A 22134-nucleotide genomic window follows, 5' to 3' on the forward strand; every position below is an offset into this window, starting at 1 on the left:
TGTTGAGCCTTGTTTTGTAGCACAGTCTTTGTGTAAATTGCAGATTTTGTCTGTAATGTCTGCAAATCAGGAAAAGAAATTACCATTTTGAGGAAGATAGACATATGAAGTTGCCATGTGTGCTACTGAGAGAGACTGTATCTACACATTTGGAAGTTGGTCTTATTTATTGAAATCCATGTTACTGATGTGTATTTTTCAGTATGTGGGGAAAGAATGGAAAAAAGTAAGCAGAGACAAAATGTATTACTGGCTTCTGTAAGCAGACAGATTTTTATAAAATCTCATAAATAGTCCTGTTTCCAGAGAATGGACGTGCAGAAATATTTTTTTTTCTATTCCTGTTTACAGACATCTGTTCACATTTCCTGGTGGGAATTCTGGGATTTAAACAGCCATCTGCTTTGTACTCTAGCAGCTCAACAACAAAGAGAATTTTCTCAACTAACAAATAAGAATCTTTGACTAATAAAACGTATTGTTAGGAACATATGCTACTTTATCCTTTTAACCTTAGTCAATATATTTTGAGTCCATTTAGATTATACTGATTTATCAAAATAAACTGATTAAGAGGCAAGATTTTCAGCACCTTGTGCAGGGAGTGAAAATTTAAATTAAATAAAGCTTCAGGTATGTTGCCACTGTGTGCTTCTGCATGAACTTTTTGCTGAATTCTTCCATCTAGCAAAGATCAGGAAATTCAGGTTTGTACTACATGCTTATTTTTTCCAACACGACAAGGGAATAAGCACATGTTTATTACTGTACAAAGTGAATGAAGACTGTCCTGTCTATAATGAGGAAGGCATTTGGCATCTAAAAGCTTTAAAGCTGTCTATATGAACCATTCCACTTCAATCTAACAGATCTGCATGGAGTATGAGGTAACAGAGCTAGACAGTTTCTGATGTGAGCTTGTCTCTGCAGTGATAGTGAAGACATCCTTTAGGACAGTGCATTGTATTGTGCATCAATTTCCTATAACTGGCAGGTACTAAATTTAATGTGAAAAAGGCCAGTCTCCCCTCTTTCCCTCCTGCTCCCCCAAGGGCATCATGAGCACTCTTGATATTGCTTTGTATTGTATGAATAATCATATTCTACTTCCAAGATATAATGTTTCCCTGAGCTCTGAAGAAGATCTTCAAGGATTAATTCTGAGACTGATCTTCATTTCAAGTATGCAGCATATGCATTATATGTATATTTAATGGACAGAAATCAAATTAGAAGTTACTCTCAATAGAGGAGCTTAATGCAGAGAACAGCTAAGATGACCTAGAAAAACTTAAAGTGATAAAAAGGGGATGTAATACAAGGTCGAGAACAAAAATTTCTGTAGGGTTTTATTAAACAGCAGCTATGCAGAAGGAGAAAGGCTTGAGTATACTCACTAAATATGATTCTGATTCCTGAATGCAATTTTAAGTTGCACCTGAAAACACATTTCCACTTATCACATACACAACGTCAATGACCCTCGTAATACAGTAGGCATTAGCTTTATTTCCTGCACTTAGGCAATGCTTGTTGTGAACAAGTTACCATAACACTAAAGAAAAGATAGAAGGCTGGTCAGAAGAATGGACTATTTGACTGCAATAGTCATAGATGCAATTTCAAAAAAAATCCGTTTAGGAAAATGAGGGATAAGAAAAGATGGGTTTACTGTCCACAAAGGATTTGGCATGTAACAAACACACAGGTTGATGGTGAGGGAGGGAACACATGTGAGAAGACTCAGACTTCATATTTTCTGCACTCTCCCAAGAAGACAGTTGTAGTCAACAATCAGGCCCACCCCTGAGCCTTCACTCCTTAATGCTGACTACAGGAGTGCCATCAGCACACACTCCTATGCCATGTGCCACTGTCTTTAAATGCTCCAGGAAGGGCCCAAAATACACATTAGTATCTTTCCCGTAATGTCTTACTTCTTTGATTGATTTGCTGCTATTCTTTGTGCACCACTGTGGAGGGTCTGTCTTTGTGTACCAGCACCTGTTGAGTAGCCTTCTTGTCTTCAGGCTGAGATACCCCTGTCTCCAGGATCCAAGGCCTATGGTGGCCCTCTCAGGTGGTCTCCTCTTGCTCCAGTACAGCAGCCAAGATGAAGCCAAGTCTATGCTTGACTGCTTCCTTGGGAATCCATACAGAAAAGATGCCATCTCTTCATGAGTGGCAGGTAGTTCTAGAAGTTGATGTGTGCAGAAGAGTAATAGGAATAAGCTTGCTATCAAAATAACCAATAAAGATTAGACTTGGAAATACTTTTATAGTGGGAGTGGTATGAACAAAGAATAACTGTCTTGAAACTGAGTTTAACACATTTTTTTTTGAATGGAGAGTAAATAATACATTTTATGAGAATTGCACGTAGTGCTTTCCCCTTAGAATTCTGGAGAGTTGTTACTCCTGTTTGACCATGCTCTGGAGAAAGATTGCGAAATTCCTCGTGACTTTAGGTCATGAAGATCCATAAGCTGTCTGTTGTTAAGTTTCTGGATTGCAACTGTCAACTTTTCACATCTCATTCTTTATAAAGAATTTTTGCAAGCTCTATCTGTTGTGTATTGCTCCATTTGCAGCTACATATATTTTCTTCAGAAAACAATACAAAGCTTGCTTGGCAAAATAGCAAAGTTATTAATGAGATTATAAAGGCCACAATATAAAAATAATAATTAAAAAAGCCTCCAAGTCTTGTGAATGTACTCTTTTGACGTACCATTTTTATTATGAATCCAGTGCAAGCTGTAGATTATCTAGGCCCAGAATTCTTACAAAGGTTTAACTAATATTCATAAGATTGTGTCCTGCTATGATATCTGACCAAATTCCCTGATACTTCTTTAGCGTCCATAAAGAATTTTTCTTCTGGGTAATTCCATCTAGGGAGCTTGTGAGAGTGAAGTTCCTGCCATATTAAGTCTTATACTCAAGTTGTTATGGAAAATTTTCTGTGATACAAATCCACACTTCTCAGCTATTTTTGATATTGGTTCAAAGAAATGAAAGGGAGCCCACATTAATGTAAAAAGCTTTAAAATGTGTAGCATTCTATAATGATGGAGGATAAACCATCCATATCCTTGCTTATTTGCCAGACTTGGGATCAGTAGATAGTTTCAGTTTAGAATCTAGAAATACAGCATAAGCTATCTGAATATTCTTTTACAACATATTACAGAAATTCTGTTCCTTTCAGACTACTACAAAAGAACACAGATTACAATGCCATAGCAAGCCCTATGAAAAAGATCAACTGAAGAAAAGTAATTGTCTTTGCTCTCAGATTCTATATATCTATGTGTATGGGAACTGTTGAGTTACAGTCTGAACCACTGATTGATCACCTGAGGAAAGGACTGAGTCAGCTGTAGGAGTACAGGTGAAGGTGATTCATCTGTGTGACTGGAAGGGGTGGAGCCTGGCTGCACCACTCCTAGACCCCATTTAAGGGCTGACTGCCACTGGGGAAGGGTTTCTTTCTGGAAATTCCTCTTCTGTGGGGTCTTTTCCTATTTTCACCGTGCTAATCTTTCCAGCTGCGATACCTACAGTAACAGGTATTTCATAGCGTGATGTTTATACTGCTGTATGCTTAGCTGAAATTTTAGCGAGATTTGTGTTATCTTTCCAAAGGATCCTGTTGTTAGAAATTTCTACAAATGGTCCTCTTCCTAGATCTACTTTAGGCATGGGTGAGATTATGTTTCTCTATCCTTGGTAGAAGTAGTTCAGAGATATCACATCTCTAAAATACGTGGGGAGAGGTTTATGACCTTTTGAAGGTAGTTATTGGCTTCTGAAGTGTTGGCTGGGTTTTTTCAAAGGCACTGAATCTTTTAGAGATTGCCTGTTTTTACATGTAAGATCATCTGGGAATCATTACTTTTTTTCAAGTCTTCACCAATTTTATCCATAAATTATCTCCTTTATCCACATAAAACGTAATTATAATATTGAATTATGGCAGAATATGGCTCACCCTGGAAGTGTTAAAATCAGAGGATGTTACCTAGAATGTCTTAAGAAATGTGAGGGAGAGCCCTCATACTGGTGTTAGAGTGGTGTTGGGGCTGGGGGGAGAACCATAGAATCACAAGGTTGGAAAGATCACCTAGTCCAACTGTCCTCCTACTACCACTACTACCACAAGCTAATAAACCGTATCTTGTAGCTCCTCTTTCAGACACCTCTTGAACACTGTCAGGCTGTGGCATCTCCATCACCTCCCTGGGCAGCCATTCCAGTGCCTGACCACTCTCTGAGAGAAAAAGTTTTTCCTTATGTCTAATCTAAATCTCTTCGAGTACAGCTTACAGCCATTTCCTTGGGTCCTGCTTGTTGCCTGGGAGAAGAGGCCAAACCCCTCCTCATCACCACCTCCCTTCAGGAAGTTGTAGAGTGCAGTAAGGTCTCCTCCAGACTAAACAGTCTCAGCTCCCCCAGCTGCTCCTCATAAGACTTGTGCTCCAGACCCTTCACCAGTTTTGTTACCCTTCTCTGGACATGTTCCAGGGCCTCAATGACTTTTTTTTGTAGTAAGGGGCCAAAACCTGAACACAGTACTCAAGGTACAGCCTCATCAGTGCTGCGTGACAGTGAGGAAACAGGAAGAGTGACCTCTTACATACCACAAACCCAAAAATAGTTAGGAGGAAAACAATATGCATCTGTTTCAGTACTCAAAACAAGACAATTAAAAAATAAAAAAGCCCAAGAGAATTTAAAAGAATTTAAAATGCAATTAGATAAGTCTAAGGTGCTGCTGGGATCCATGTACATATACACAAACTCTAACTGAATTCTGAGTGGTTATTAGAGATTAACCATCATTTCAAAACCACTAAAGTTGTCCATGCAAATCCACATTTAATATCCAACTGAGATGCATTTAAAACCCATTAGCAAGATAATATTCATATGCCTCATAGAAAGGACATGAAAAGAGTAGATTTTTAAAGAGATGAATCCTCACTGATTTTTAGCTCTCATAAGGAAGGGTAGAGAACACTTCAGCAACTCTATCAAAACTAAACTGACAAACTGGGCCAAAGGGCCATTTATTTTTGGCAACCAAAACTTAGCAAACAAGTTAGCTTTCAAACCCCTTTCTTTTAGAAGCACCTAGGAAGCTGCTGCTTTCATGCAGTTAAGAAGGTTTTTTCAGTGGAAACTAATTAACTTAGGTCTTGAATAATGTGTTCCAGTACTGAAAAATTATCTCAGTAACAGGTCAGAATATAAGGCTGCACATCTTCATCTAGTTGTGCCTGAAGGCTTTCTAATCTGTTTTGCTGAAATGTCCCTTGATGGCAATCAGAATCTTTTTGTTAGTGCAAGAAAGGTTTGACTGCTTCTTACTGGTTTGTTTTTGATGCCCTCTTACCTCTCTAATATCAATTCCCCTTCTTTTCACCCTGATATATGCTCAGTTCTCTCTTGACCTCATCTGTGAGGCAACAGGTGATAATGGATGCTGAGCTCAGTGGATAATAACTTCTTTCAGCTGCTCCTATGCTTCTTATTCTCTTTTTCCACTCCAGTGCTCTTTGCTACTTACTTAAAAAATGCAGAAACAGGAAGATAACACTGGTTTAAACGCACATCCATTACAAACTCAACCCCTTATTTCTACAGGCTGGACCTCATAATAGCCTGAACTCCCATTACTTCTGACCTTCTTCCTGAAAAACTCACATCTGAGAATACTACATCAGTTTCATTACACATGTGCTACAAATTCCATGCTTTGACACTGCAAAGGGGTGTCTCCTTTACAGGATCAGGCCATCGCTGCTCCCAAAGTACATTCTATATTAAATTGTGTCATGCAGTATTTCCAAGGTGCACACCCCCTGTATTATACAGATCTATGCCCTCTTAAAGTCATCACCTGTATCCCAGCAGTATTGGTTTTCTAGTATTATCACTGCACCAACATTTCTGTACAACAGCAGCGGTAGCTGCCCAGCATTTCTGTAGTCTCACTTTAGCAAATGACCCAGGATCACACTCTGGGGAGCAGTTTTCAATAGGTCTGATCAAGCACAGTAGGTTGTAGCTTACTTGATTTTTTTATTTTATTTGTTTAAGTATGCTGCTTCCATTCTCTGTTTCTCCAGCTGCTGTTCTCGTGCGCTCCCCTGTGCAACTCACCTCTCCATTCCTAGTCTAACTGCAGCAGCAGCAGGGTGAGGAGAACACCACTAGCTGATCACCTCAATCCTGAGGTTTTGCTTTAAGGCTAATAAATTGCCAGCCCTTCTGTTAGCAGCCAGTTGCCCACTGCTATCTGAGAAGAGCTCTTTCTTCTTGTCTCTCAGGCCTAACTTCAGCTAAACACTTTTCTTCTTTGTCCTGGCCTCCAGCTCTCACAGTGCCCCATCCCATTCAAACCCTTTGCTGAGGCAACAGGTGTTGACACAACAGCTTTCTTCTGCCACAACCTGCTTCTGGCTCAGCTGTTAAGTTTTGTTTGATATTCATACCCTGCTTTGCATCTCCAGTGGATGCCCTGCAGGTCCATGTGATATAACCATTGAAACTTAGAAGATTTGACATTAAACCCCTGGGGATTCAATGGTCCTGCTATGGGGAGTTATCTAGGAGACCTCAGATACAGACATTGTTGCCTGTGGCAAATGTTGACTTACTCAGTGATAAAGGGATGGTGGGACCTCTTTAGATGCTGCAGCAGAAGGAGCCTCCTTGAGGGTCCAGAGAAAGCTCTTGTAATCTGGAAGAAAAGAGGACCAGATAAAAAGAAAAGTGTAGGAGCCCTCTGTTAGCAGTGCTTCAGAATAAGGTTCAGAATATCCTCACAGAAAATGAGCATCAGATAGAGAACTCTGTCTATAGTGACTTAACCTAATGGGCCCAATTAAGTGAAAGCGAGCAGTTACCCAACAGCAATGTTACTATGAGAAGGTTAGATTAGGTTTTTTCCCAGATTAAAAGAAACATTTAGGAGCAATCTATACTTCTGTTTTCTCCTTGCAGTTCTGTAAAATTATCTTTATTGCAGTTTTGATACTTCAAGATACAAGGGCTGCTCTGAAAGCAATGCCTCCTATTTTATGTTGGCTCATAATGTCAGAGGTAGATATTGGTGGTATGGCAGTAGAGGTTGAACTATCCCACCAATATTCCATTACATTTTGTAGCCATGTGACGGATGGCAGCAGAGGGACGGTCTGACAAAATGGTGAAAATGTGCATGGGGCAAAGATGTGTCATACAATTTTTTCCCCACAGGGCTGAATTTAAAGTGTTGACATTCACTGATGCTTGCTGAATGTTTGCTGAATGTTTATGGAGACCAAAGAGTGGACATGAGCACAGTGAGGCAGTGGGTGGTGTGTGTTCCAGCACTAGTGACAGTGGGTCACTTCCACTGATGCAGTATTTCACGAGTGTGGATGCAGGCTCTTGTTCATTATTGGTGAAAATGCATAGCTAACAGCGGTGACTGTTGAAACATAGTGTTTTCTAGCTGAGAATTCACTCTTTTACATACCGTTACTGTTTTTATCTGTTGTAGTTTCCATGGAAATAAATAGGAGGCATTACTTTAGGAGCAACCTACATACATTTCTCACTAGATTGGATGCATTGTAAGCCATTCTTATGACATGAGTGCTGCTTTCAGACTACACTACAGATTGCAGGCTGGTTCTGTGTAATCTTGTCCTGTCTTGGCTCTTTGAAAGGTGATGATATACTCTTTTTTGACATTACTTGCAACAGAACTGGACCCTTCCGAAGAGTGATGTAGCCTTTTAGGTTGTGCTCTTATTATGCTCTTATTATCCTGTTAGCTTTCTTAACAATTCATGAATATTTATGCCAACATACAAGCTATACAGTTCACTGAGTTCCTTTTGAGAGGAAGTTTTATTAAATTGGACATAGTTCAGTGATTCCTGGGTATCAAATATAGCATATTTTTAAACTTGTCTATTTACACTGAATAAGTCTCCAAGTGAATATACAAGTGATATGTGCTAGCAACTCCCCCAGTCTGTTTTCAGGTGAGTAGGTTGCTTGGAACTGAACTTGCTGGGATTTGAACCTTAGTCCAAGTCTGCTTTGCAAAATGGCAAATCTAAGCTGTCCCACACAGAGTCTTCAGGAAATGGAGAAGGAATGAATTTTAGGGCTAGATCAAATTTTTGCTGCAATTGGAATGATTTACTTCTTTAATCCTGGCATCACTTTTGGGAAGAATTTCAGTTTGTTTGGAAGAATCAAGGCATATTAAAACTGGGGGCCAGGTCCTTGAGCACAGGAGGAAATGTAGTCATTTGTAGCTGACTGAAGGCAAGGACTGAAAATGTGAATTTAAACTGTTCCTGTACATCCATTATCCTTGTGCATTTAGGAGTTTAAATCTTGAGCACTGAATGGAAGGACTCCACAGTACAGGCAGCACTTGGATTAATTAACTTCTCACTATTAATAGCTCACTTCATTTGCATAGTTATTTAGAAAATGCAACTTCTCGTATGGATTGCAGAATGAAGCCTATGAAGTGTGTCAAAGAGAATTTAACTGTGTTATAGATGATGTTTCCAGTACTGAAGATCCCATTCCACACATATACAGTAAAAATAGCCACAGCAGTGCCCTGCATCTGCACTGCAGTGGCCTTTCTGCTGTTAGGCCTCCCCTTACATCTTCCTGAACACCCCTCCTGTCAGTAGTTTTTGCTGGGGTGTGCTCTCACTCACAGGTTTCTGCCACAGATGGTGCTGAGTCATTGCCTTGTGAGTTGTACTTAAGAGGTTTTCATTTGGTATAGGATTCTTCTGATTAACTACCGGGGCTGAGCTGAAGTGATTAAAGCTACACGATTAAAAAGAAGGAATCACTGAGAATGCAATTCACACAAGCTAGCCTGCTACTGCAGTGGTTTCACAGCTGACTGCTTAAGTGGATAGCTGACATAACAAATGTTCTTTTGAGCTCTGTTTTCTGCTGAGCTGCAGTGGTGATTCTATAGACCCTTGCAGATGGGTCTTTAATAATAAAGACTACTGATTAGAAAAATTAAAACAGCAGTGTTCTATTTCTCTCACCTTAAAATCTTCTATCTATCTATATGTATATGGTTTTTCTATAGATACATATACTGAAGTTTTTCTGTCAGAAAATTCTCCCTTTCTATAAGAGTGGTGAAATCTCTAAGTATGGGGAATTTTAAGAGCCACTTGTTGAGTCATTAGTTCACATTAAAGGTGATCTTCAGAGGATGAGCAGCGAAAGCAATAAGGAGGAAAAATGAAGAGGATATTCACCTCTTTCACTGAATAAAACTTGCAAACTGTAAGATGACTGGTACCAAATTTGTCAAAGGCTCTCCATTAAAATTAAATTTTGCATAATCTCTGTATGACTATACAGAAGGTTTAAGACATCAGAGTCTAGGCCAGACAGGGAAGTCAGGACAGAGAAAACATTAGGGAAAACGAAGAGAGAGGTGATGGGGTATGTTAGAGCTCTGAAAGATTAAAGCATCAGACACTGCCAATCAGATCAAGAGGTTACAGGAAAAACAAGACAAGCAATTTTATTTTATTTTGGTGTTAAAGATTTTTATCTCACTCTTTCTAAAGTGATGGTGTATCATTATTGTCAATGAGAATCTAGTCCCAGGCATTAAAATATTTTCTATGTGCCCTATCTCAGATGCTACAGATGATTCTCTTATGGAAGACTCCATTGCTTGAGAGTTGTAGATGCCAGCTGAAATCACATGCTGCTGTATCACAAGATTAAAAAAAAAAAAAAAAAAAAAAAAAAAACCAGAAGACTTTCTGACCCAATGGGTAGCGGCTTGCATGCAGTATTGTTTGAGATACTGCAGCATTGTTTTGGTATGAAGATGGGAAATAATGGGGTTTTCAACCTGAGCTACAGAGAAAAAGACTTCTTGTCAGCCTAGTGCAGAAAAGTGCTAGACAGGGCAATAAAAGCTATCATTTTACAGAGGAAGAATTGCTGGATGCAATCCAATGCTGTTCTTATTTCACTTGCAGTCAAGTAGATAATGGTGATCAATCTATCCCTTTTTAAGTCATATCTGGCTTTGCACCTATTCTTAATTATGTATTGGGAACCTGTGAATTTGTCTGATCACTGAAACTGTCACTTCCATTAGTGGCAGTTGGAATTTATGCCACTTTCACAGTAAGCCTATTTGAATATTCATTCAAAAGGGATTTTGCACTTTGAGCATAGGAAATACGGAAAAAAAATGTCTGCAGTCATGATTTTCATATTTTAGCATGTCAAGGTGGTTAGATGTTAGCTTGCGCCTAAACTATTAGTACAGTGAAGACCTTTAAGTGTAATGTAATAGTTTCTTCTCTCGCATACAGATGCATGTTCACAAAAACACATATTTGAGGGAATGGCATGTGGAAAAGTAGTAGCTATTTTAAAGTTATACCATGGAGATTCCAAGAATTGATAGAGTTATTTAAGGAAGTGATGACAAAAATGATGCATTTGTCCTCTGATCTTTTAATTCAAGTTCTTTTAGACAGAATTTAACCTTCTTTCTTTTTCACTGTGTGTATTTATGTGTACTGTAACTTAGAGGGCTTTTTCTCTCAGGAATGGCAGTCTCTACTTCATTTTCAAAAAGCCTAAGGGAAGATCCACTGTCATGAATGTTTGGATCAAATACAAGATGGGAGAAAAATCTTATCTATGGACAAGCAGAAAGCTGAGGTACTTAGCAAATTTTTCCCCTAGTCTTCGCTAGCAACTACTTTACACACAGCCCTTAAGTGGATGGTTCAAAAAGTGGAAACTGAGGGAACAATGCCACTCCTGTTGTAAGCAAAGATCAAGTTTGCAACCATCTAAAGAATCCAAACATTCATAAATCTGTGGGTCCCAATGAGCTGCATCTCATAGTTCTGAGAGAATTGGCTGGCATAGTCACCAAGATACTTCCAATCACATTTAAAGACTCAGGGCAGTCAGATGAAGCCCGTGGTGACTGGAAAAAAAGGCAATATATCTGCCATTTTGAAGAATGGTAGAAAGTGTGACCCAGGGAACTATGTCCTGTCAGCCTCATCTCAGTGCCAGGGAGAATCATGGAGTATATCCTCCTGTAAGCTATGTTAAGGTATGTGGAAGAGAGGGAGGCTTTACCAAGGTCAGGTTCTGCCTGACCAACCCTGTTCCTTTTTATGGTGGCATAATGGCACCAGTGGATAAGGGAAGAATCACTGATGTCATTTATCTGGACTTAGCTAAAGCTTTTGATGTGGTCCCCCATAATATCTCTCTCCCCAGATTGGAAATGCATGGGTTTGACAGGTGGACTGTTTGACACATGAGGAGCTGGTTATGAGATTGACATTACTCTCTTGGTATAGTTTCTCAATGTCCAGATGGAGGTAGTGACAAGTGTCTATATGAGGGGTCAGTGCTAGTGCCAGTACTCTTTCATATCTTCGTCAATGACACTGACACGGGTTGAGTGCACCCTCAGCAAGTTTACTGATGACGCCAAGCTGTGGAATGTGGGTGAAACACCAGAGGGATGGGATGCCATCCAGAGCGACCTAGAAGTCTTGAGCAGTGGGTCCATGAGGTTCAACAAATCCAAATGCAAGATCTTTTTCACACAGAGGGTGGTGATGCACCTGGAAAAAGTTGCCAGAGAGGTTGTGGATGCTCCATCTCTGGAGGCATTCAAGATAAAGTTGGTTGTGTCTCTGGCCAGCCTGGTCTAGTGGTTGGTGGCCCTGCCCGAGGCAGGGAGGTTGAAATTACAAAGGATCTTTGAGGTCATTTTCAGCCCAGGTCATTCTATAATTCTATGATCTTGCACTTGGGTCGAGGCTGGGGCTGTTTATCATGGAGAATAAAAGGCTCTTGGGAGAACTGATTGTGGCCTTTCACTATCTAAAGGGGGCTGCAGAAAGGAAGACTCTTTAGTGGGTCTGCTGTGACAGGACAAGGGGAAATGGTTTCGTACTAGAAGAGGAGAGATTTATATTGGATGTAAGGAAGAAGTTTTTTTTATAAAACCCAAGTGGAAACAGGTTTCCCAGAGATATGGTAAATACCCCATCCCTAGAGACATTCAGTCTCGTGCTTGGCCGGGCTCTGAATTACATGACCTAGCTGTAGATGGCCCTGTTTACTGCAGGGGAGTTGGACTAAATGATCTTTAAAGTTCCCTTCCAACTCAAGAGATTATATGATTTTATATTGTAGGAGGGAGAGAGGGCTTAGAACTAATTGGCTTTCTTGAAAAAATCTGGGGATTCTTAAATTAGATGTACAAAATAATCCAGTTTATGAGAAATTAGGCTTCTGTGAATACTTAGGGCTAGCTGTGCTCTCTAAGCAGGACTGGTCACAATTTTTGAACTTTGAGATAGTGCAGCTGGGTAGCCCTGCCAGCTGGAATGCAGAGAGGTGAAGTCCTCATTTTCCCTGTACTGGGAAATGAACTAAGACAGAAGAGCAGTTTGTCTAACCAAGGAGAGACTTGGCACACCACTTAGGATACCCTTTTTTTTTTCTTTAACTTTCCTGGCAAATTAAATACAACAGAGCAAAATAATGTATTGTCAGTTTTCATGTTGGCAATTATAGTTCCAGTTTTTACAGCAAGTGTAACTTCAGTGATGATTTCCAGTAGCATAATAGAAGAAAAGTCAAAGCACTGAAGTGACATGCTAATAGCATACCACTTGTGTAACTTTCCAAAAATGTCTTTCAGGTGAGCAGAGATTCTGGAGTGAAGATTTCTTTGAAACCTTGACTCCTTATTTGTAGGCCATATGAAGTACAGCTGAAGACTGTTCCACCTACTCTGGTTTGCTAGAGCTTTCCTTCCCCAGACATTTTCAGTTTTAACACAGCCTACGGAATTGCTGGCATCAATCAGTACTGCAAAATACCTTAGCTACTTTGAGTGTCCTGCTTATCTCTAGTCTTATGATATAGGTGTTCTTTGATGCAGATGCTTGAAATTAAATTTGCTTGCAGGTAGAGGATATGGAGAACCAAAGAGAAAAGCACTGGGGAATATATCATGGGTACGGATGTAGGTTGACAATATTGCTGGCAACCTCAGTCTGTACTGGTCTACAACAGTCTGACAATGGCTAGATTGATATCCTTGTTTCACCAGCTTTTTCTTGGGATGATCTCTTTGAGAGAAGACATCTGGTTGGAGAACAATGAGCAAAAAATAGACATAGTTCTTAATACCATGCTATGTATGGACAAGACCATTACCACAGGGAGATTTTAGTTCAGTTCCTGCAGAGCATTTTAGAGAGTTGTAAACCACTCTTTCCTCAGGAAGTTTATTCTTTCACCCAACTACTACCAGGGGTAATTAAGCCAATAATGGTAGCCATATATCTGTCAGGAAGCATTCCCCTCAGACACATTAAGATATCTTGTATCCTTCATAATCCCTTCATTTTCATCTCCTTTTTAAACAATTTATTATACCCCCCACAGTACAACTATCTAATTACCAAGTCTAGTCATTACTGTGTAATTTGAGCTATTAATAGAGAAACACAATGCATTTTTTTCCACTTGCTTTTTGTTAACATAAATTCTTGAAAATGTGGGCTTCCTTTCAAAGACACGATGCTGTTTTCTTCAATTCCAGCAGAAGTTTTATAATGTTATAACACTTTTTTTTAACCTTTTCAACTGATATTAATATCAACAAGTCTTGTTAGGAAGCCTCTGAAAATGCATGTTTCGTAGCCTCCTTTTCCTCCCTCCCTTCACTGCACCTTTTACTATAAATAGTTTGTGTACATCTTTGTATCTGTCTTCTGTGTTTACGGAAGTAGTTTTGAGTAAATACAAGCTGTTGTAGCAATATTTTTTAGAGAAAATATTAACTAATGGATGGAGTGCTAGCCTGAAATTCAGGAAATCTACACTGCTATAGTTTATGCAGAGGGGTTTACCTTGAAGTTTTACAATGTAAATAGCAGCAGTAATTCAGGATTCCTTATTTATTGTGTGATTTTTAGATAATGTACTCAGTTTAAAAGTAAAAAGAGAAGGGATGTGTAAATTGGTCATTCAGAGAACTCTGTTTGGAACCCAGAGATCAAACTGAAATACTAATTTATGTACTATTGCCAACATCAGAAATTTCCACTGGAAAAATTATTTAATTATCCCAAGTTTTCCACCTATACAACCCTAATTATACAAATGAGAGCCTCATCTGCAGTATATGTAGTGCCATCCATGTTTGTTTATTCTGCATACTATGCTCTTTTTTTGTTTCTAGAAATCAGCTGACTATAGCCCTTGGTTGGTGATAGGCAGATAACAGAAAATCAGAGGCACACTGTGCTCTTGAAATGGGACATGTGATGCTTTGAGCAGCTGTTATGGGTACTGAGTAGATGAAAATACCTGTTGGAAGGAATGCTATTTGGATGCTTGTTTAAAAAAATGATAATGGTTTATGGTTTTAGTTTTGCATCAAGGAGGATGGTTAAAGCTCCTATAACCTGTGTTACATCTCATGTCAGCACAAAAGGGACAGAATAACTTTTAGTATAATTTGTTTGTAATAGAGCATAGGGTAAAGCTTTGAAAAAAACTCTAATTTGTTTATATCTGTAAGAGATACAGGGGATAACATGGGTAAGCCTAACAGGGTGAAATAACCTTTTTTTAACTATGAAGCTGCACAGATGCACTTAATTGTCTTCAATAGGACTAGACTTTATGGAGAAAGTAATTTAGCTCATCAGCTGAAACTGAGGCAGTGCAGTGATGTGTCAAAATTTATATATTTAAATAAACAAGCTATACTGTTTTCGCCTGTAGTTATATTGGTTTTGAGGTGCATGCAGGAGTAGGAAGAACTTCAGTGAGTTAATTTAGCAAAGATGGTGCTGAATGTTCTTTGAAAAATGGATATACACAGAAGATGCAATCTCTATACAGCGTAGTTCTCCTATGCAGAGACTGAAAGATAGGTTTGTAAAAGAACAAGCTGTAGTTACACTGTGTTTGCAGTTGCAGGTATGTTTGTACACAATCTGCTTGTGCTCTGAGAGATCCCAACCACTTAAGAGCAGGAAATCTGAGTTTTGGTGTTTGCTCATGTAGAGTTGGATTAGTTAAGAGTAAGAGTGTATACACAGTGTTACTGTGGCTGCAGAAGGGCAAATGTGGTGTTTTGTACTTAATTGGTTAAAATTAAAGGTTACTGTGGGTGGAGATTCAAGTGAATTTACTCTGAAGTCTGGTTGGCTGTCTGGGAACTTAACTTGGAGAAGGAAGAAGGCTGATGTTTTTAAAGCATTTTCATGAGAAAAAGCTTAATAAATGTTGTTGTTGTTTTTATTTTGTTTTCAAAAAAGTTTCGGAACAGACAGTCTCTTAATCTTACAGTTTCCAAACTACTGTATCTAGATGAAAGCATGTAGGAGAAGGGTGGAAGAATGCTGTGTCATAATCCCTGTATGTTTGGACTGAGAAATATTCTACCTTCTCTGTAGAGTAGGCTAGCTAGTTGAAAAGGTGAAAGAAGGACCTTATGAGCTTGGGGAGCATGACTCCTCAAGACATTGATGGTAAGGCTCATCTGGTAGACTAACAGTTGCAGCATTCACCTGGAAGAAGAAAAATGAGTGTTTAATATTTGAGAGATTGCTTTGTTTAAATAATATGGGCCAGAATCTTTAGGGCTGACTGACTCTTTCTTATAATCATGAATCATACTGAGTATTTCCAATTACATAGGAGAATAGATGCTACTTTCTAATTACTTGGAATGTGTGAGGGAAAACAGATTTTCTGTGGTAAAGCTTCAGACTTTCTTTTATTGAGTTAGATGCGTGTAAACAAGCTTCTCATTTGTTCTAGAATTTTACTGAAATTTTCTGTGTATTTTGAATGAGTCACTATATATAGCCATCTCTTCCCACCCTATACTGAGGCTCACTTGTTTTGTTTTGCACAGAAACAGCAGACGTGTGCTTAGGCAACAGCTGATACAGAGCAATTCTGAGTCTGTTGACAGAGTAGCTGTATGATTCACAGCTTCTGCTGCATAAAGGAGGAGCTCAGTCTTCCCTGAGAGTCAGACTCATCCTTGGTATTCTGTTTCAAGGTTTCCAGATATTTCAGGAAGAAAACAGAGCCTCTGGGAAGACCAAGATGAATGATCTGAAAATTAAGGCAAAGATTGTAACTTAAATGGAAATTTGTCTTGAAGAGTGAATGTATCTGATGCTAGTGAATGTAGAGTCCTACTGCATGTATATACTCCTGAACAATTGAGTTCAGCATAGATGAATGACAAAAAATGGTAAGTATGTTGAATCTAGAAGTTAATTTAAACCAAATCCCATGCATTACTAAATAACAATAAAAACATATAAATTTACATGCTGCAAGATTGTAATCAAGTTATTTTATATGAACCCTTGTAAGTTGTCCATGCTTAACTTATATGGTGCTCTTGCATTTACCCACTGAGATAAAAGATTTCAGATGAAGGCATTTTTGTTTCTGTTTGTTTTTGCTTGTTTTAAGCTTCTGATGATCTCTAAAAATCCAATGATAAATGAGACCTTCACATGTGAGATAGGTTCAAATTAATGAATCTGAGTATGACTAATGCAGTGAAAGTGATGTTACAGTCTTACTAAGTGTCTGAAGAAAGGTACTGGTGAAAAGACTTGAAATTCTGTAGGACTGTTTTTGCTGTGCTCTTTGTCATAACTGGTGTGTCAAAATGCACTCTGAAGAGTTTTGCTAAATGCCTTGGGTTAAATTATATCAGCATGTTGCTTGAATATAATGGGGGGAGATCTCTTCATATCTGTAGTTCTTCTGACAGCTATTTGCCATTCCCAGAACTTAATGCCACTTCTTGAAGAAAGCAAGACTGAAGCAGAGACTTTAGCATGTGTATCATTCATTATTTTTTTTTTTCATCCTGAATCATTCATTAGGTTAATTGCTACTTTGTAACTGTGATTAGTTGTTAGATGAAAGTAGAAAACAGAAGTGCTCTGACAAAGACCTTCTTGAACAGGCTTTTATGTATAAAGAAGTGGTACTAAAGTTGAGGCTGTGCAGCTGTTGGCCACCAAAAAGACAAGGTGCTTAAATGAGCTCATGCATGGAAGTTTGCTGAAGGGAGGGAGTGCATTTGCTTGGGCATACAACAGCCATGCGCCGGGTGCCTCTCTCACAGCACTTTTTTGACTGTGAGTAGCGATTGGTAGAGTGATTTCTCATGTAATGTAGGTTACAGAGATTGATGGAAATAAGTATTGGGGGACTGTCTTCCAGGTTGAAAGTTACTTTATCTTGATGTGTTAACTATGAAAATATCCTTGGAGTCTTTTGGCTGCAGTGATCATGTCCCTGTTCCCTCAATTTGGACTCATTCAGTGGGTAGCATTTGCAAAGTGATAGTTAATTACTTTCTAAAAAGCTGTCTCCTTTCTGGAAGTTCTCTCTCCTGCTTTTCTTTAAGAGAAACCATGGAAAATGGAGTTTTGTTTCTGTTTCTTTCTGTGGTACATACGTCTTAATTAGCTGAACCTAGCAAACTGAGATGTATGCTATTACTAGCATTTTATATTACTTACTGTTAAAAGAGTGATGGTATACCAGTTGTGTAGATGATATTTTAAACAATTTAAACCTACTCTTTTCTCATACTCAAGAACTACAAAGCTATATATAATTACATTTTTTAGTATTGTGGTTGGTATACATTTGTACCTGAAATAGTCCTCTTGCAAAAGAGACTATCGAAGAGATGAGTAGGACTCTTCTAGCAAATTGAAACTTGGTTATGCGTAAGTTGGAAGAAAAAAAAAAAAAAAAAGCACTAGTGATGACATACAGAAATACCAGATCATCAACAGATTTACTTTGTTATGCATGGGTAAGATGAATTGAGCACAGGGGATAATTTAAAACAATTTAGGAAAATTGTGCCATTTATTCATGTACTGCAGCGGCATATTTTCTTGGAGATTGTCTATAAAGAACAAAGTTTAAGAGCTTAGCTGTAAAAGGGACAGGAATTATGTGGTGTTGCTTAAAAAAGCATCTAAGAAGGCCTTGAGATACAATGAGCAAAATACTGAATATCAATTTTATAAGTGATCTTGATGACACGGCATCTGTGGAGCATGAAGGCCACTATCAAAATCCTTACTCAATTTTTTTTTTTCCAGTTAATGATAATCAAAGGCTTGATTGTCAAATTTATGAAGTCATTGTTTGTCATGAGAGAGCGTTGGATCCCATGTAGCTGAAATTTTATTTAGTGAGCTAGCAATCACAATCCTCACTTACAGAACTTGGTGTCTGTATGAAGAACTGAATATTCTTGCTTCTGATAGCATGTATTTTGGTTGATGATGTTTTAAATATATAAGCAATATCGTTCTGAGACCTTATTTTCATTATTCTGTGGAACTGCTGGCCTGTGTGGTGTAGCACACCATTATTTTCTATGCAGTAAGATTTCTTAGGCATACAATTATTGTTATGTGGGCTTTAGAAATTGTACATTTGGTTATGCCTCTAGTTACCATTTCATTTGCTTGAGATGAGGCCATCTTCTGGCTTTTCGTAGTCTACATCTGACAAAACTGCTGCTAAACCAGTTCTGTGTTCTTTCAAGGTGTTTCATATTGAGAGTAGTTACATGCATCAAAGACAACATATGAATAGTTGAGCAAGCAGCTGTTATTTTGAGATGGTATAGAAATCATGTATCTTTTAGGAGTAAATTGACAAAACATTCTTGAATTGGAGCTGTAATATATAGAGAGCAATGTCCTGAAAAGCTGCTGCTACTCTGAAGTCTATGATATGTGGTCTGAGTAATGAATTTTGTTAAAGAGCCTAGGTATTAACATCTGGTATTTTGTTGAGTTCAGTAATGTAATTTTTTAGCTCTTAGCTTTTCAAAGTTAATGGTTTTGACTGGAGTGATTAACACCAACCTTGCTGCCTGTGGCAAGGTTAAAATGACATAAAATGTTTTGGAACACAAACTTTGTCATGGTCCTCATTACACAAAATAGCAGTGCAAGTCAGCCAAGGACACCTTGATTAGTCTGCAGCGTCCTTCTACTAAGCAGCTTTTTTTTACCCTCAATGATAGATATTTATTAGTATTTGGTGTATAATGAAAATATATTCCTTTCAGAGAGCCATATATGTGCTCATGTATTTCTGATTATATAGCAATTTTTGAACCAATGGTGAAAGACTAATGACCTGAGGAATGGCATGTGGAGATTCAAAACTGCCAACTCTGAGTGCATGACATGGTGCTATTTATGTTGATTCTACATGAGTGAATGTATAATGATATTCTAAATGTGAGTATCAAACATTGCTCTGTGATGATGGGTTGGCACCTTATATTTTTTTTGAAAATATTGCACAAAGAAATGCAATCGCTGACATTTGGTGTTCATTTCAGCTAAACTGGTTTTTATAGTGCTATTTCTGTATTTTTTTCCTCCGTAGAAGTTTAATGGTATTTTTGTGTATGTGTGAAGTAAATTTAAAACCACATTTATTAAGGGCAGAGATTTGTATCCAGACAAACTCTAGAATGTGAACTGTAGTTGTGCAAGTTAGGGCCTGAGATAAGACTTCATTGAAGTAATTATCATTTCTGGGTGACAAAATTCCTTTACTGTGAAAAATAGTCATCAGAACATGAAATACTTTTCCTGTTTTATTGTTTGTTTGACTGATTATTAAATGTTTTTTTTTTTTTTTTTTCTAATAGTGTTCATCATGCTTGGTGTGATCTATTCAGAGGAAATGAGAATGTGGACATAACTCATATTTATATCCATAGATAACCAGCACTTCAAAAGGACTTTGCTCTAATTAGCATAAGCTGAAGTAGAGGTAATAAAGATGTATCTCTCTTGTGAAAAGGAGTTATGCAAAAAGTGTTCTATGCATTTTTTTTTTTTTTTTTTCCTCTGTAGACAACAGACTTTGTGTAATTTCTGGAGTTACTTGCCTTGTTTGAAGTTTCATCCTTTTTTTTTTGTGTGTGTGGTCTTCTAGTGCGCTTTTCTTATGGCTCATTCTAAAGAAAGTTCCCTTCTATGGGGTACTGACTGCATTTGAATTGTTATATAAGGTTGTCATAGTTTTACTTTTTTTTTATCGGCATTCCACATCATAACATCATGTACAACAATGGGAGTTAAAGAGTTAACAGCCCACTTCCATGGATGGCTGATTTTCCAAATATCTGATTCTCAGAAGAGAACTACATACTCTGGAAGACTTTACATTCAGGGGGAAGATAAAGCTGGCAAGTCACAGGACTCTCTTGCTGTCCGGCAGCATGCGAGTGTGCTCCCGTGCCATTTTGCCGTCAACTCAGAATAAGGCCTTTGGTTTTGGACACTTCTCTCTCTACCCTCCTCTTTTTGGGCTTGTGGACCAGTGGATCTGCTGTTCCTTTGTCATAGACACAGACAGATCTGGAAAACTCCACATCACAGCTGGAATACCTTTGTTTATACCACCTTTATCTATACCTGTACACCACTGTTTTCTGCTTAAGCAAGTATTTTCCTCCAAAGCAACTATAGAAATCACATGAGCCAAGTTTCCCTTATCGCCCTTCTTTGATGCTGATTCACCACTCCATACACTTGATTAAAAATGTGCTGTGCTGGGCAAAAAAATTCTGGGGTGGGCTGCATTCATTTCTTCTGTGCAAGTGACCTGAGTAGTGTTATTCTCCAGTGACTGAGGGGAGAAAGGAAGAAACTGTATTGATAGACTTGCTCAAATTATCCTGAAGAGAAGTTGTCTGTTTCTGAGAGTGAAAGGAGACCATAACAAAATTGTTATCGTAGATTATGCAAAATTTTTTGAAAGAAGTGGTGTGGCATTTCAGATTTTGATTTTGAGAAAATCTTCTGCCAAAAAAAAAAAAAAAAAAAAAAAACCCTTAACATAAAGATCTACTGCGGAGGGATTTATGTTAGTAATTATATAAAACTACAGGAGAGTGTTTCTATCTTGTCACAAAACTGCTGTTTTCACACTTTCTTCCCCCTCTCCCCCACTGCTCTGGTTTGTTTGTTTCTTTGCTTGTTTGTTTATGTAATTGCTGTTTTACAAGAATTTGTACCGGTTCTTTGTTTGAGAACTCAACTCAAAATGGATGAGTCTTATTAAGAAAGCTTGGCTCTCCTCTTTGAGTCTCTGTGAGGCAACTTCCTAACAACTTTATACATTTATGTATTTTCTACTGTTTAGCTTCAGTTCCTGAAACCTCATCTGCTTCAGATTTAATTGTAGTTCTGAGAGGAGTTTCTCCTAGTTTTATTGCATTAATAAGTTATATCTAATAAGGAGAAACAATGGAAGTAACAGGCAAAGCTGAATCAGTTATTGTTACAAAATGGTATAATGGAGATGCAATGAACGAGTCAGATATTTAATTTGAAAGAGTGGCATCATGATTGATTTCATTTCATCAGTGTATGGTCCTCTACTTTGTCAGTGACTAGTATGAAATGACAATGCATTTGTTATAAACGGATTTTAACTTACAGGTAAATGCTAAAATGTTGCATTCTGAGGAAGGAAAATCTTTCCATCTGTTTCTCAGGATTTCTGCAGCTATGTTGAGAGTGCAGAAGCATGAAAATAAATCGTAAAATACATTTATTATTTAATTAACATGTAGTAGTCAGCTTTTAAGGGACTGAACAGTGTTCAATTCCACTTTTCCTTTTAAAATCAAATTTTTAAAAGTTCAGATACATAGCTCTAGTCTGATAGCAAATCAAGACTAAAACCCTTCTTAGATTTCATCCTAATCTTTTAAGCTCTAATTTTTATTCAGAATACCCTGCCACTGACCTATAATACTAAGTCCTTCTCTATTATTTTTTTCTGTTGGCCTTATTTTCCTCCTCTCCCTTATTCTGTTTTATAGTAACTGGGTGTATATTTTTAAAGTGCTTAAGGTGAAACAGCAAACGGAGTGCAGATAGTCTGTGTTTTCTTAAGCTCCACTCTGCTAGCATGATTCCCAGACCAAAAGAATAACAAAATCAGAATGAG

At 38.1% G+C, this 22134-nt stretch overlaps 1 long non-coding RNA gene across 1 annotated transcript in view; it reads left to right on the plus strand.

Annotated features, from left to right (window-relative positions):
• Positions 1 to 3506: 3506 nt before the first annotated feature.
• LOC125690962 (uncharacterized) overlaps positions 3507 to 22134 on the plus strand; it is a 127220-nt gene continuing 108592 nt past the window's right edge. Inside the window, exon 1 of the long non-coding RNA XR_007375854.1 lies at positions 3507 to 3572. This is a non-coding gene — a long non-coding RNA (uncharacterized LOC125690962). The remainder of the gene's footprint in view (positions 3573 to 22134) is intronic.

Source organism: Lagopus muta, chromosome 3, assembly GCF_023343835.1.
Source record: "Lagopus muta isolate bLagMut1 chromosome 3, bLagMut1 primary, whole genome shotgun sequence".
In the NCBI taxonomy this organism is placed as follows: domain Eukaryota; kingdom Metazoa; phylum Chordata; class Aves; order Galliformes; family Phasianidae; genus Lagopus; species Lagopus muta.